At 32.7% G+C, this 6,308-nt stretch overlaps 1 pseudogene; it reads left to right on the forward strand.

The window, feature by feature from the left end:
• The first annotated feature begins 610 nt into the window (after window positions 1-610).
• LOC142553533 (aspartic proteinase 36-like) lies at window positions 611-4,556 on the forward strand (annotated as a pseudogene).
• The last annotated feature ends 1,752 nt before the right edge of the window (window positions 4,557-6,308 follow it).

Consider the following 6,308-nt stretch of genomic DNA (forward strand, 5'->3'; position numbering starts at 1 on the left):
TTTTTTTATAATTCATTATCTTCCTTAAATTTTTTAATCATTGAATCATTTAATTTAAATTACTAAAAAAAATTATATAAACTCAATACATAATATTAATTTAAACACACACAATATGTGTGCTGTTTATAGCTAGTATTAATAAAAAAAATATATTTAGATAATTCACTCAGATATAGAATTATTTTAATTTTATCCCATTTGAACTGTAATATTTGTTCCAATCTTATATAAACTTAAATGACAATATAACTTATCTTAAAAAAATTATTATAAAAGTAAAAGAAATTTAAAATAATTATTTAAATATTATTTTAATTAATTTTTAGAAAAATCTTATATATCTGGAGTTTTGAATTTGAATATTAATATAATATCTAGAAGCACAAAAACGACTTAATACATCCAACTAATATTCAAAGAGTTTTCTTTACTTTCTCCAGATAGATTTTATTTTGTTATAAAAAATTTCGAAATTTTATCTGGTCAAAGCAAGGTATAACTCTTCCTGCACAACTCACAATCACTTAAAGCAGAGGATTTTCCCGAGAACGCGTGTTTGGCGCAAATATATCTAATTTTCAAATTAACACCTTCTCCTATCGGCTTTCGTCTCTCGCGCATTCCCTCTCCTTCTCTTTCCCAAGATTCACACGCATCCACACAATACACGTAACACGCACATATACATATATATATATATATATACACACACACAGGTATTTAGAGACATACATATGCATGATTATATAGCCACACCCGACACAATTGCGTAAAAATCCGTGTACATATATAGCCGTTGTATTACTTCAAGTGAAAGAAAAGGCGAGAAAGAAAGAACAGAAAGGGGAGGGGTGTTTATAGGGAATGACGCTGTCGTGGTTTCCTTTGGCGTTGGCCGTGGCGGTGGCGGTGGCTGTGTTGCCGGCGGCGGTTGTTGGTGAAGGGAAGAGCGTGACGTTGACTCTTGAGAGAGCGAATCACAAGGGAATTGAACTGAGTCAACTCAGGAACCGGGACAGGGTCAGACACGGCAGATTCTTGCAGCAACAGCCTCTTGGTGTCGTTGATTTCCCTGTCGAAGGAACCTATGATCCTTATCTTGTGGGGTATGTATCTATATTCTTGCCTTTATCTTTCTTTTGAAATGCATATATACATACCTTTTCCTCTTCTAGATTGTTTTAGTATTTGCTTCTTTTATGTATTTGTGTAAAAGTTCTGATCTTTTATTGATGGGTTTTCATTATTGCTTACGACAGTATACGTGTTATTTAATTCCGTTTAGTTTATATGATGATTGTGTAAGAATTGACGTTGGTTTCCGAGAATTTCTTGGATTATGGTTCTGTTGAATTCTTGATCATTCTCTTTCGCCTTTTCTTTTTAAATCTCTTCGGTGATACTCAGGAATTTGATTTGGAGAAAAATTAACGATTCAAGAACTTATTGAGCTGGTGAATCTTGGTTTTTAGGTTGTACTTTACTAGAGTTAAATTGGGTACTCCTCCAAAAGAATTCTATGTACAGATAGATACTGGAAGTGATGTGCTATGGGTCAGTTGCAATCCGTGTGCTGGTTGCCCCACATCAAGTGGACTACAAGTAAATATTTCCTCCATTTACGCTGATCTTCGTTTTTTAAATTTAAATTTCTCTGTTTTGTTTTTGGAGGTGTAGAAATAGTGTATGATTTTATTGAAATCTAATACTTCTTTTTTAACAGATTCAGCTAGAGTTTTTCGATCCTTCCAGCTCGAACACAGCTTCGCCAGTCTCATGTTCAGATCAAAGATGTGCTTTAGGAGCACAGTCATCCGATTCCGGGTGTTCAGGCCAAAACCAATGTGGATACACATTCCAGTATGGTGACTGGCAGTGGCACATCGGGATATTATGTGTCAGATTCAATATATTTGGACACAGTAGTTGGAGATTCTTTGACGTCGAATTCTTCAGCAGCTGTTGTTTTTGGGTGAGTTCTCTTTGATCTACAATATACCATTCTTGGTGGATATAAATTACTTTTGGTTGACATGGTTGTGTTGCTCGGTTATGTTTCGACTCAGCTGTAGCACATCACAGACCGGGGATCTTACGAAGCCAGATAGGGCAGTTGATGGTATATTTGGTTTTGGACAAAATGGCTTATCCGTAATCTCTCAACTTTCATCACAGGGAGTTACCCCAAATTCATTTTCCCATTGCTTAAAAGGAGAAAACGGTGGGGGTGGTATTTTGGTGCTTGGGCAGATTGTGGAGCCAAATCTTGTTTACACTCCTCTAGTTCCATCACAGTTAGTACTTTTCCTGTTCATAAATTATTAAGGGTCTTCTTCCTTTTCCAATATGTCATTTAAATGAAGCATTAATTACATATTTTATTCTACTGTTAGATTGATGTACATTTCTATTACTAACATTTGAGGCTGTTAGTTACCAAGAATCTTCAGCAGACTTTATTAATTCTTTTGCCTATATCAGTATCAGTCATCGTGATTTATGTTTGAAGGGTTAGCTTCTTTATTTCATAGTCAATATCTCAAAAATTCAATTTTTGCTACCTTCCAATATCATATAGGTACTTACTGAAAGAGCTTCATCAAAAGGGATTTAGGTCAAAATTGAAACGACTGACAATTCTGGAATCATGTTTATAAATAATGGATTCATTTTACCTTTTTTTTTTGGACTCATTGAAATATCTTTTTTTGTGAAGGGTAGGTTCTTATTTAAGAATAATCAATTTCTCAAGTGGTTTTAAATTTCAGGCCCCATTACAATGTAAATCTACAAAGCATTTCAGTAAATGGGCAAACATTGCCCATCGATCCTTCCGTTTTTGCATCATCACCCAACCGAGGAACCATAATTGATTCAGGAACAACGCTGGCTTATCTTGCTAAAGAAGCTTATGACCCTTTTGTTACTGCTGTAAGTTTCTGTTTCAGAAACCACTTTTTGTAATTATTATCTTCAAAATTTTATACGCCATGTGATGTCCAAAATGTGGCATATTTTTCCTTGGCAGATTACACAGACTGTATCACAATCTGTCCGTCCCTCTTGTTTCAAAGGGAACCCAATGCTATCTAACTACCTCCAGGTTTCTCTCACATGAAAATCCTTGCTTGTCTGTCTTGTCACATAGTCTAACTAATTTTTGTTTATATTCCAGTATCTCAGATATTTTCCCTCTGGTTAGTTTAAACTTCGCTGGTGGTGCCTCAATGATACTAAGGCCTCAAGATTACCTCTTGCAGCAGAACTCTGTTGTAAGTAAACATTGCATGCTCCTAGAAACCTTGCGCACCCAAGTTACTTGCTCGAATAAGAACCTGAGTTTCTTGATTGTTAATGTTGTTAGATGTGATACTTGTTTGTTCAGGGTGGTGCAGCAGTGTGGTGCATTGGCGTTCAGAAATTTCAGGGTGAAGGAATGACAATTTTAGGAGGTATGAAGCATATAATACATATGTATAAATTCATCTTGAACGATTATTTTGTGTAATACCAATGCACTCTACAGCACTATGCCATTGTTGCATTACTAAATACTTTAGTTATTGATAATTGTGCAACTCAAATAATTTAAATCGTATTACATATCAAGCGTCATGTCTCAATTGTGTGCCAGTAGATGAAGGATACATGACAAATAAGGATAATTGTTGATTCTCAACAATTTTGTTTGATTTTGCCATTCATGATAATAAAACATATGATATCAGATTTGATACCAATTGTTCAGTTAAACGCCTTTTGATTCATCAAAAGTTGCAGGTTAGTTTTTGAATCATATAGCAGGTGACTGCCACATTTTGATCGTTGCATCACAGGACGATAAGAACAATTATTGCTCGCTAATACTCTGCATTTGTATGTTTGCCTACCAATCTTTCAAAAAATAATGCATTATATGAATTTTCTTGGTCCCATGTACAGATTTGGTCCTGAAAGACAAGATTGTTGTATATGATTTGGCTGGCCAAAGGATTGGATGGGCGAATTATGACTGTAAGTTTCTTTCTGCTCTACACTTTCGAAGCTCTCTTTACCATCTTTACAGCTCATTTTAAATGAACTTCACGTCTTATAACAGGTTCGTCTTCTGTAAACGTTACCACCGCCGGCAGTACTGGTAAAACAGAATTTTTCAATGCCGGACAATTTAACGACAATAATTCAGCATCCGTCAAACCTTACAAGATGATAGTACCGAGTGCCATCATAACTTTACTGTTGCATGTTGCATTCTTCGGTGTTCTACCATTTTTATGATATTGGATAAGTACTTTTTACTATCTGCAACTCTATTTTTTTTTAAAAACTTTCTTTTCTTGACATAGTTCCCTGCTATTACAAATTTACGGCCTTCAGGTGGATGTATTTTGTGCACTAGATTGAAACTTTGTTGCTCTGGCATTAGTACCCATAGGATTGATTTTATACAGGCTGTTGTACAGAAGATTCATACAGGAATATTATACATTTCTTTAGAAAAGAGTTATGCTGTATATTGTTATTTAAGAAAAGAATATGATTTTCTCATAATATATCCTTGTGAAATTATATCTGATTTGTTCAACTCTAGTGTATATATAGTGAGTAGAAAAGTGCACGTTTGCAACTAACATTTGACTAACAATTGCAAATATGGTTACAAATTTAGATACTATTTAAATACACTTGAATAACATCATCTTTAATAATATTTGTTAATCAAAAGAAACCAAAACACAAGATATAAAATCATATCTATATGACACTATGGGCTGTTTCTTACGATAAATAAACTCGAACACTCAAGAAATCGGTCAGATTCACATCGCTTACAACCAACACAGTCTTTGATCCTTAGAGCGGAAGCGATTTGTTTAGCTTTACATTCGTCCCAGCGTATCATTTCTAATACATCAGTGGGGCAAGTTTGAGCACATTGAATACATCATATACATGTATCATAAATCTTTATTGAATGTGACATTGTATCTACACAGTTTTGAACATCATAAGATTTTGATATAGCAAACTAATAACGACAATCACAAATGAAAAAAATAAAAATAAATTATAATGAATTTTGTCAATGTTCAAACCACTCATTATTGGGATATTTCTAGCAGACTACCACCAATAACTTAACTATTGGACTATTTCTAGCGGACTAAATTGAAGATATTAATGAGAGAAAATTATTTATTCATTTAAGCTAACCCATAAGATGACATTAACAACCTTGAAGAAACACGAAAATTACCAAGAAAGCCCATAAAAACAAACTTTTTCACAAAACAAACTAATATCAAAATAGATGCCTTGCGACAAAACCCGACTTGCCGCAATCGAAGGAAAAAAAAAAAAACAAAAAAAAAAGAGAGGATAGAAACCGATATTACGCAACACACGGAACACTTGGCAAATAGTTCAAGACAAAAATTTGTGTGAGACGGTCTCACGGGTCGTATTTTGTGAGACAAATCTCTTATTTGGGTCATCCATGAAAAAATATTATTTTTTATGCTAAAAGTATTAATTTTTATTGTGAATATCAATAGGGTTGATCCTTCTCACAGATAAAGATTCGTGAGACCGTCTCACAAGAGACCTATTCATAGTTCAAAGAACAATATAGTCAATTAATTATTGATAAAAATAGACCAATTAATCATGAAGTATTAATCGATTAATAATAACCACACTAAATAATATTCGATTAATGAGTATTGAATTTTTTAAATTTAATTTAATCATAATTTGACACGTAAGTTATCACATATCACAACTAATATATTATTCACGCTCTATTATATAAAAAAATTTCTTTAATATAATATTAAAATATAATTTAAGGATAGTGAGAAACAAATAAAATTCAATATATATGAATTTTCAAACATTAAGTACAGTTTTTTTAAAAAATATATAAATAACAATAATGTAATAATAAGATATGAGATAAACAAACAAAATTCAATGTATATTAATTGTCAAATATTAATTAGATATTTTTTTAATATACTATATTATATATAATCACATAATTTGATGATTGAGAAGATAAACAAACAAAAATCAATTTGCCACATATTAATTAGAGCATATAAAATTCCTAAAAGAACAATGAAAGAAAGCAATCCACCAACTTAAACAAGGACATAGACGAGAATTCACGTTTTCATTTTTGTCAATATGGTGTGAAAATGTTTAAGGCTTTAAATGTCCAAATAGTTCAGGGAATGAGTGTCCGTTCGAATTTTATTCATGTAATCTAATTTACCATAACTTTGTTTCTAAAATATTGTCTC

Source organism: Primulina tabacum, chromosome 8, assembly GCF_025594145.1.
Source record: "Primulina tabacum isolate GXHZ01 chromosome 8, ASM2559414v2, whole genome shotgun sequence".
Taxonomy (NCBI): Eukaryota; Viridiplantae; Streptophyta; class Magnoliopsida; order Lamiales; family Gesneriaceae; genus Primulina; species Primulina tabacum.